We start from the raw sequence: 11199 nt of genomic DNA, 5'->3' as shown, positions 1-11199 counted from the left end.
TTCCCACCTCCTACCCACGCTCGAGCCAACTCCCACCCCTCTAGATCACCACCGTTGCCATCGCCGCCATGCCCCTACTTGCAATAGACACCGCCGTCTGTCTAGGAATCGTCGTTCATCGACGCGGCCGCCACCCCCTCGACCGGTGGCCGCTGTTTCGCCCAGAACAGAGCTTGCCGCCGCCACGGCACAACTGCCCCACCCGCAAGGTGTTCGTCCGATTGCCGCGATGGACATCGACGACGAGATGATGGTGCAACTATTCACGGAGGAGCAGAACGCTCAGGCTGTTCGGCGGCAACAGCAGCAGCTGATTCTGACGAACATGCTGCGCGTTCGCCTAACTTTCTTCGCCGTGCCTCGGAGCGACGGCTCAAAGCCAAGCAAGAGGAGGTACATCAACCGGCATCGTCAAGCCGGCGCAATGCTGCTTGACGCTGACTGCTTCAAGAACGACACAACTCATTCGCCGAAGGAATTTCGACGCCGGTTTAGGATGAACAAGGAGCCGTTCTTGAAGATTATCCACGGTGTCAGGGAGTACGACAAGTACTTCATGGCCAAGAAAGATTGCACAGGTTTGTGGGGCTTCACCTCAATTCAGAAGTGCACTGCTGCAATGCGTTGTCTTGCATACGGAGCTCCTGCAGATACAACCAATGACTACCTACGGATGGAAGATTCGACATGTACAGAGACTCTCTACAGGTTTTGTAGATCCATAATAGCGTTGTTTGCTAAATACTATTTGAGAGCACCAAGAGAAGATGATACAGCTCGGATCCTGCAAAAAAATGTAGCAAAAGGATTTCCTGGGATGCTCGGAAGCATTGACTGTATGCATTGGGGCTAAAAGAATTGCCCTTTTGCTTGGCAGGGGATCTACAAGGGGCATACTGGTGAGTGCACTGTCATTCTTGAGGCGGTGGCAGAGCATGAGCTTTGGATTTGGCATGAATTTTTTGGCATGGCAGGAACAAACAATGATATCAACCGTGTTGTAGCGCTCTCCGGTGTTTGCCAGGCTAGCTGAGGGACAAGCTCTTGCCGTGAACTTTGAGGTAAACGGCCACGCATACAATAAGGGGTACTATCTAGCTGATGGTATCTACCCAATGTATGCTACATTTGTGAAGACAATTCCCTCTCCGGCAAACGAGATGAAAGCTTATTTTGCAACATGCCAGGAAGCAGTACGCAAGGATGTTGAGCATGCTTTTGGGGTGCTTCAACAGCATTTCGTCATTGTCGGGTACCCTGCTCTCACTTGGTTTGAGTCTCAGATGTGGGAGGTGATGAACACATGTGTGATCATGCACAACATGATCTTTGAGAGCGAGCGCGACGCACCTGTGCAGGATGATCAACCATTTGATTATCAAGGACCACTTGCTGAGGTAGAGCATGTACCCCAAGAATTTTCCGCTTTTTTCATATGCACAATGAAATTCGAGATGCAGATGTCCATGCACAACTGAAGGCGGATCTAGCTGCGTATTTGTGGGCGAAGAGAGGAGCCGCCAACAATGCATGATTTTATTTCTATTTGTTTGGTTGTATGATAATTTAAGTACTATTTGTTTGATTGGTTGTATGAATAATTTAAGTACTATTTGTTTGATTGCATGAATAATTTAAATCTAGTTGTGTGATTGTATGAATAAAATGTGATTGATATTTTGTTTCAAAACATTGTAAAAAGAAAAAGAATTTTTTTTTGGGGGGGCCACCGTTTGGGAGGTGCCGATGTGGGAACAGCGTCCCAAAATGGAGGATGCACTTCCGGCGCCCCCATACAGCAGTGTCGGCGCCCCTGCCGGCGATTATTTGGGGCCGCCGGTGGAGATGCTCTCATGGCTCCAATGCGAGCAGTGGTAAGTCGGGATGGAGGTCCTGGAAGGTGGTGTTGGCGGTCCGCTTGACGTGGCGGCTTTGACAGTGTTGAAGGTGTCGATATCGTGTCATGTGTAAAACGAGGCTGCCCTTGATGATGGTCATTGGCGTCACTTTGGCGCAGCTCCTTGCAGGGTTGGCTTTTGAAAGGCCGTCTGATCTTGATGGAGTGGTGTTTCGGGTTCCGTGTTTTCTTCATGATGTTCCATGTTTTCTTCACGAGGGTCTTTTCTTCGGCGGTGGTGAAAGGCTGTGTCTGGTCTTGACGGAGTGGTGTTTCGGGTTTGAGTTGAGGGTCTTGCGTGGGCTTGGACCTGTGGCGAGTATGAGCGGCCCTTTTTGTATGATTTTGACCCAGTTTTTCACTAATTAACTGAGCACCTCTAGTTTTAAAAAATGGTAAAGATTTTGTCTTCCTTTGAAAAACAGAGAGAAAGAAAGAAGGGGAGATGGTATTGTGACGCTAGGTGGACCTGTCAATTATTCATGTGCTTTCGTCTGCTTGACCAGGCTGGAGCGCGGCAGAGCCTACCACGAAGAACCGCGTGTCCCCGGCCACTACGGCCGCCGCCGCGTGGGCGTCCAACTCACGAGCCGGCCTTTTGCACTTTTCTGCCGAAGTAGACCGCCCTCTGCTCCCCGCTTTCCTTAGCGCAACGGCGGCGCGCAAGTGCTCCATTTCGGTCAGCAGCTTCGTGTTCTTGAGGCGATGAACGTACACCTGTGCTACGATGTGATGGTTGATGGAGAAATTTTGACGGTACACAAGAGCAAGCTTAGCAGTTCCCCACCAAGACACGTACACGCTCACCTTATGAGCATCCATATTGGCGTCGCCTTCTGAGAGTCTTTGCCTTCTTTGACGTGTTGCCGATCGAGCATTGGAGTAGACCAGCTTCGCAACCGCAACTGATTTGTTCTTCCTCTGCATGACTATGCAAGTACGCATGCACTCGATCGGGTTTACGTTCCAGTGGTTAAATTTCTTATATTCTTCTCCAGATTGCTTTCATTGAGTAGCGGATTCAGTTGCATGTGTATTTATGACCTGTATAAAAAAAAAGCAAAAATACGTATACGCATGCAAGCCTTCCCATTGGCTGCCGTATCGAGTTCCGCTGTCATTTGCTTAAGACTAGTCATAGTGGAGAGTAACATAGAGTAGTAACATGGTGCATGTTACTACCCTATGTTACTACCTTCATAGTGGGTAGTTACATATATGTGGTATCATGCATGTTATATTTATTAGATTGTAGACTCAACTTGTCTTGAGAAGTGTGATGTTATGGTAACATAGCTAGTTACCACCCCACTCTCTTTCTTCATTTATTGTCATGCCATGTCACCAAAATATCTTGGGATGTGTGATGTTACTACTTATGTTACTCCCACTATGAGCAGTCTAAGGAGATGGTTCTCGGCAGTAGTGCCAAAACTCACGGGCAAGAGAAAGCCCGTGTGCGGGAACTGCAAAAGATATCTCAGACTCACTGGTGACGATCAATTACTAAACCCGGTTAGTGTGGAAAATCCCACCATGAACCCTCAGGTAGCTCCTTTCCCTTTATGTATATAAGCAAGGACTTAACCCTAACTCATTTCTGTATATAATAAAAGACTTAACCCTAGCTCCTTTCTATGCAAAACCAAATGCTTAACCCTAGCTCTCTCTAATCCCTTGTGTCCCCTACCTCCTCCAACATCCATCTACCACTTCGGGCTTTCCTTGCTCGACCACCACAACTTCTCGCCTGACCTTCATCGTGTACCGATTTTGTGCCTGCCACTACTTATAGGTCAGAGATTTCAGGTCCAAAATATTTAGTAAGTCAGGTGTCCAACAAAGCCCTGAGTTGTTACATGTTGATAAATGAGTTTGAGTCGTGGCAGTCAACCTAATTGTCGATCATGGAGCTCGCGATGATGCACGCTTGAAATGGGGGTCGCCACACCATCTTACACATTGTGGCGGTCGCCGTGCGGACTCTGAATGAAAAGTGGAAAGGGAAAGAGAGGACATGTTGCCGATGTGGACTCTAACAAAGACAAGTATTGCTGATGCGGTCCATTTGCTCCATCACCTGTGCCAAGCTCGAGCGGTCGTCTGCCAAGGTCCAGTGCGGCTATCGAGTTTTCCGCACCGCCCAGTGGCGGAGCTTGCTAGAATATCTAGGGGGCAAAACACAAAAGTTCATGATCTGAAGGGGCAAAATGCTGAAAAGAAATCTACTACAAGCCATGTAAAAAAATTCCTTCACTCGGGGGGGGGGGGGTGCCCCTCCCCACCCCCCCCCCCCCCCCCCCCCCGAGTCAACCTCATCGTGTTGTAGGATACTTCCTTTCGTTGTCGTGGCTGAGGGGTGCTCGTCCGACTAGAGCATAATTACATGTGCTTGTCGTGTACTAGTACTTTCCATGCAATTTTAGAGTGTGTTTGTCTTCCATTTGGTAAATGGTGAGTTACTGTATGTTTATTGTTTCCCGACTTTTTTTTAAATATCTTTAGAGTTGTTTGTCCAAATTGCAAACCTTACATTCATCACGCTGAAATATCCTGTATACCCCATGTGCTCTTTGAGTTTGCTTCTCGTGTTGTGCGTGCACCGGCCATGTTCTTGTTTGTATTTGCTCTGCTTGTGTGTTCATTTTGCATGTTTGAGTGTGCCTCTGGTGTCCGTGTGTATTCCCCCCTTGTGTGAGTATACACAATTTCCTCTGTGAGTTATTTGTTAAACCACTTTTATTCGAAAATATTTATTAAGCATCTATGGTTTTGGATTACCAAGCAACACTAAAAGGAAAGGAAGTACCAATCAAGTTCATATCATACGAAAGAACCGCATACATGCATCATGGATCGATACATACAATTCATCAGACTACAATCATCTCTACACCTTCCAAAGCTGTAAACTTAGGCGTATACGGTAGACGTAGGTGTACAACATCAAGTTAGTTAAGGATGGCCAACGCCCGGGCTCGGCACGGACCCGTCAAGATGGGCCATCGTCCCCCAACGCTTGGCGACGCCAGTCTCCACCTTGTTGACGATAGGCGTCGACGGCGGTGGCATCGGCGGAGCCATGAGTGAACCTTGAGATGGCGATGTCGTCGTTGCAGGGTCGCGTGGCGTCATCCTAGCTCTTACCACGCACGGTGACGCCGCCAAGAGGATCACGAACGCGAGCAGGATTGCTTTCGAGGAAGCCATGGCGCACTGCTAACTGCTGATGGAGTTTGAACGTTCAAGCTCGAGTACGTACGTACTTGCAATTAATCACTCGACAAGGTATGTATGTAGCTAGTGTTCACGTAAGTTCAAGTGTGTTGTTGCGATGAGAATATGGGCCGCTTGGGCATGTATTTATAGGAGAGATTGCTAGAGGTTGGTGATCGGTGCGTTCCACGTGGACGGTTGTCATGGGTGAAGACAGTGTTAGCTTAGGCCACAAAAACATGCCGCGTGGAAGCTTCTTCAGTTCCTTCAGGCGACCGAACAAACTCCACCGTTATCATGAGAGGCAGCAATAGCATGCATGAATGAGCACCGCCGCGGGAGCATCTGCGTGGAACTCATGGGCTTTCGGGTGTACGGGCCTACGGGGGCCTCCACTGCTTCCCACCTCTCGTGAAGGTTGGTGGTGAAGTAAGAGTGCTTTCCTTTCTTTGAAGAGACATTTCAAGAAAAAAGAACTCCTTTGGAAACGAAGGAATTTTAGAAGAGAAAACATCTAATTGCAGTTCTAATATGAATTGTTTTATCCTCAAAGATGAACGTATAAAAATCACACTCAAAATTGTGGGGTTTGGACCGATATATCAAAACCAGATCCATATTCATATTCACGGGCCTCACTATGCCCCGCCCACAAGGTACCCATGGGAATGGTTGTCCACCCAAATCTAAACCCACTAATATCCACCATGGGTTTACGCATTATGTACATCAGCATAATAACATTTCCGCATAATAACAACAGTACAACATCAGTTCATTAGCATTACGACCAACATCCTCTAGGTTCGATCCGTGGAGGAGGATGGCACCAAGGAGAGAGCAAGGTCGCCACCCCGCTAGTGCGTCTTCTAGCCGGGGAGAGCTAGAGAGTCGGAGAGATGAAAGGGAGGGCCGCCGGCCGCGCCCTCTCTCGCCGCTGATTCTTGCAATGTGTGAGGGAGTCGGGAGGGGTCAACAGGAGGTGACGAGGCGTAGGTTTCTCATCTAGTCGAGATGGCTAGCTGCATGGGTCGATTATGGGTTTGTGGTACCCACTTAAACTTATGAACTTAGCCATTATGTGGGCCATTGGGTGAGTTGGGCCTCAAGGAGAGGGAGAGCTAGGCCTACCTAAAAATCACATGTCTCACTGAAACGTGGGTCTCACATGTCAGTCGTATCCATTGGATATCTATGAGAAAAAACCTTTATCGGTCATGAGCTGTATAAATCTTATTCTACTGTTGTCAAATGGCTGCACCCAACCATATCGGCTTCAATTTTGTTGACTTAACTATAATTTCTCTTATATTTAAGATTAAATAAGTTTCATTAAATTATTCGCAAAAAAAAAGTTTCATTAAGATGTTCATGAATTTTGCAATCCCTTATTTTCTTGTAAGTTCCTTATTTTCTTAAGCATGCTGCCATATACATGTTCAACATATTATTTGTGTCAGGTCACAAAAAGAGTTATGGTATTAAAGTTAAGGAGTTTTATCTAGATTGAAATTTAGGCAAAACGAAATTACCGACTAGTTGAACCAACTAAAAGTTAACATGTTAATATGAGGAATGAAATGCGATATACTGTTTGAGAATCCAAAAGGAGGGTCTATGGGAAAGTTTGCCACCACCGCCCTTTGTCTCCTGACCCGAGAGGCTCCTCACCGTCATCCTGGACCCACTCTAGGAGGCTTGAAATAGTTCACCGACATCTTCGATCTTCAGCCGGTGGCCGGTGTCCGGCAGTGGCGCGCCGCCTCGCCTGGACCGTTTCCGTAACGAGCAACCACTCAAATTTCGCATTTAACATGTAAAGTTCTGTTAGCGCGTGCGCCTCACTCACTGGACATGGACTTGTTTGGCTGTGCAGCACCGGACCTTCCGATTCAGTGCTTGCATCGCATGGCGGCGACATGTATATTGCGTGCCACGCATTCAGGCCGTAGGAGAGAGAAATTAAGGTCCGCTTGCTGATGCTAAATCTTGGCTAAACCACTAACAAAGGATCTGGCGGCATATAAACAATTAAGAATAGTCAGAAGGATAGACACACAGACTCAAATGTTATTTTTTTTTCAAACAAGTCACGACCGAATAAATGATGTTGGACTGATCTTTTATATACTACTAGTTGAATGCTCGTGCGTTGCTACGGTCCTTTAATTTATTTTCTTGTTAATAGATAATACATCCAAAATGTTAACGTGTGTAAGGACACGACTATATAAGAGTAATAACTCCAGCAGATACCCAAAGACGGTTAATTAGTATAATGGAATGTTATTTTTAGAAGGCTCGGCTCAACCTTACATATCAGATATTGAACCCATACTATAAAGAACAGTGCCACATGGAGCCACTTGTTAGTGATCCACCCTGTCACCAAAGGACAAGGAGCCTCTTTCTAAATCATGTTATACAAATGTTCTGTCGGAGCTAACCATTTCAACTTCTTAATGTAAATTTTGGAAAAGCTTGATTTTCTAACCTCTCACACCATCCGATGCATTCCACCATGGTCCAATCACAAAAAACGCAGAAAACATGATGAACAACAAAAACGATACTACTTTGCTCAAAAATGTTTGGAGTACTGAAAACCAAACATGATTCAGGATTCAACAAAACATTGTAATTCGAATCTAGAGCTCCTTAGCTTCCCTCCACTAATATGACCATTAACCGGTGACGACGACGTCTCATGTACCAGCGCCAACCATTGTAAAATCATCTTACTTGTAAAATTTGAGCAAAGTAGTACAATCTCTCAGATACATACCATGTTAACCGGTGGCGCCGGCGTGCGCTAACCATTGTAAATAAGTGAACCATGAAGAAGAATACTCGCAACATCAATACCCAGAATAAAACCTGCCGCTTTTACAAAGCAGAAGAACATAGTACTTGAAATATAAAAATAAGATAGGTATATCACAGACACCACGATATAACCCACGCACACTATATGTGCCTTCATGTGCAAAAGGAGATATTCAAAAAGAAAAGATCTAAAGGACCTAAGCATCAAGCTGTAAGGTTTAATATAATATACTTGTATTTGATGTTACTAACAGTAAGCTATATTTTGGGCTAGTACTCCAATAAAAATATCAGTTCTGCCAATGGCAAGTATGAATATGTGCACGTAGTACTTATTCCTTAAACAGAAACTACCCATCTTAACTTCAGTTTATGCAAAATTGACACTAACAAACATTGCATTGATCAGTTTCAGAACAATATTTAACGATTATTTGGTACAGTAGCAGATAGATTATTATAAACCATGAGGTGTAATTAAACTCTTGCACTTGAAAACTTTGAGCTTGTACTTAAAATAGTCCAGAACAGTCTTCGAACACATGTGCTACTATTACTTCGTTGATTTTCTCTTACAATATTATAGATAGTCTTCGAACACATGTGCTACTATTCTCTCGCTTACCTGAATGCGGACAAAAGTACACCTTAAGCAACAAATAAGATGTCAAGGAAATACAACTCTAAACCAAGCTAGTTACAGCCAAGCTTAACACCTAACAAGAAATGTCTCCAAATCAAGATAGGTAGAGCTAAGGTTTAGTACCTAAAAAGTAAAGAGGAAGTTTAAAGCAGGAAATGCAAAAGAAAAAAAAGTTACATGGGCTTAAATATTTATCCAAGCATATGAAGAATCGTAGTTTAAAGAACTTTAACAAAGACATTTTGTCATTGGTCCTTTTTACAGGATTAGGCCATTGCTGCAAACTGCAGTCGTTTGTTAAAACAATCTCTAAAAGGTCATTACTGCACTAAAGATCTTCATGAATAATTCACACCAGTAGAGAAGAACTGATGCTATTTTGAACAAAATAGAACAAAGAGATAGTATAATATATAGCACACATTCTTTGATGTAGTTCATAGTACTACACATGTTGATGTGATTAATCATCGCCCGGTGGCAGTAACTTCTACCTCATTTGGTTCCACCTTTTATTACCGCCAAGATTAAGGGAAAAGATAGATGGTACATTGACATCTTTGTCGATGATTGCAGTGATGCAGGATCCGAAGCCGTAAAATGGTTATCAATTGGGGAGTGCACAATTGTGTGTGTGTCTGTCTGTCGACCCAACTGTCGGGTGGAAGTGGTTATATGCCCAGCTGTGTCTGTGTTGAAAGTTCAGAATAAAACTGAATGAAAATCTGAAAATCTACTCCATCTTCTACCTTCTCATGTTTTCCCAAGATCCTATGTATCTTGTCCCTCACGCACATCACGGCATGGTCGGTGGCTGCGGACTGTTACACTCTCCTGGAATTGCATGTATGCAAGCACAATCACTGGACTGAAGTTCAGTTGTTGAATAGTTGAATGTGAGGACTAAACGTATTTTGCTTTTAGGCACTGCACCAAATAATAACTTTGCAACTGAATATCTGAAAATTCTGCAGGAGACAGCAGTACTACGCGACCTCTTTCTTCAGTAAAGATGACGCTAAAGTAATTAAACTCACCCTCATTGAGGCCACGATCTGGACGACGTTGCCCTCCTGAACCCGTTCCGTGTGACGAAGTAGCTCGTCCTCTCGATCTTCTTCCCCTCGCAGGTTTCCTCTGCGCCGACGCTAGGTATGCTGGCGGCGTCGAGCTCCTCGGGTAAGAGGATTGGGCAGAGGTCATGTAGGACGCCCCGAAGCAACAGGACAGGGCCACAGGGGCGCCACCGGCCCAAAGCGAGGCGGAGTAGGGCAAGGCCGCCGACCCGATGCCGGCAGAGCGCGCCCGCCCGCGAAGAGACAGGACAGGGACGCCGCCGGCTCAAAGCGAGCTGGGAGAGGAGCGGCCGCCGGCCCACTGCCGGCACAGCGCAGCGCAGGGGAGGGCAACACACGGGGATTGGTGAAGCGGTGGTAGCGGCATGAAGCTGATGCAGCAGCGCTTGAGGGCAGAGAGGGAGAGGTATGTGATGGAAGCTGCCATGGCACATAGGATGGCGTGGAGGAGAAAATTTAATCTGGCTAAAAAATACAGGGAAGGAAATTAAGTCCTCGGGAGAATTAACCACGCGAACAGCTAAGAAGGAAAGATCAGATCTTCATCATAGCCTAATTGATGATACATGGTAAGATTTTTTTTCGGGAGTGCCATATGCGGTAAGAAATTAATTTGCATTGATTGCTATTTGATACGGAATTAGCGGCGAACAAGGAAAGGTGGAGGGACGACTTGATCCAACGTTGATTGTGAGAGCGGAGATCGTCAGATTACATTGAACGGTCAGGATGTTCCCAATCTCCTCACCAAACGCGTTGTATGACGTACGACCAACTGGAATATAATAGTAAAGACTTCCTCCGTTTCATAATTCTTATCTTGATTTTAGTTTGAACTGAAACTACAGTTACAATAAAAATTATGAGATATGCAAGGATCCATCACCCCCTCTCGCTCCCGCGAGGGTGACGGGGCGCCCCCAGCTCCTTCTGGCCGCCGCCACCCCCTCAACCCCTCTCCCCCGTCTCCGCCGCCGATCGAGGTCGTCGGGTGAAGCCTGGACGACATCAGCGGTGGCCTGCCTTTACCCGCGTCGTGGAGCAGGGTGGACGGACCTTTACAAGCCTATCTAGGCCTGGCCAGGCCAGCCTGGGCCTAGTATTCCCCAGCTACTCTATCCGGCCGATGACTGCCTCTCGGTGGTAGTGGTGAGTCCCTCCTACGGCTGGGAGGTTGCTGTCGTTTATCCGGGCGAGGTTGGGTGTCTCCATCCTTCAGGACGCATGTCAGTGTCTCGAAGCGGCCGATGCTGGTGATTCCAAGATCATGGTGGTGCACGCTGGTGGGAGGTGAAGCAAGGTGGTGGTGCCCCCTTACGTAGATATTTTGTGGACGGGGGCGGGAGAAATCATTGTCAGATAGTTTGACCCTGACGTGGTACCGCCATCGAGTGGCACCATTCCTTCCTGGAGGGTGTCGTGGGAGTCCCATATTCCGGTCCGGGAAGCAACACCATGTTGATAGTGCTTCCATTCTCGAAGGGGCTGCTTGACACATAGCGATTTCGGGTGCTTGGAGCATGGGTGGGTCAAAGACGGAG

General features: G+C 46.4%; 1 long non-coding RNA gene across 2 annotated transcripts; it reads right to left on the bottom strand.

Annotated features, from left to right (window-relative positions):
* Positions 1–8959: 8959 nt before the first annotated feature.
* Positions 8960–10261, bottom strand: LOC127295921 (uncharacterized). Of its 2 annotated transcripts, none has more exons than XR_011754893.1 (2): positions 9620–10261; positions 8960–9509 (listed from the first exon to the last, which is right to left on the bottom strand). It is a non-coding gene; the product is annotated as an uncharacterized lncRNA (long non-coding RNA). The 2 variants fall into 2 exon arrangements; XR_007848165.1 differs by having other exon boundaries at positions 8960–9416.
* Between the last annotated feature and the right edge of the window lie 938 nt (positions 10262–11199).

The sequence above is a fragment of the Lolium perenne genome, chromosome 1 (assembly GCF_019359855.2).
Source record: "Lolium perenne isolate Kyuss_39 chromosome 1, Kyuss_2.0, whole genome shotgun sequence".
Classification (NCBI taxonomy): domain Eukaryota; kingdom Viridiplantae; phylum Streptophyta; class Magnoliopsida; order Poales; family Poaceae; genus Lolium; species Lolium perenne.
This window is presented reverse-complemented; position numbering and strand designations above follow the sequence as displayed.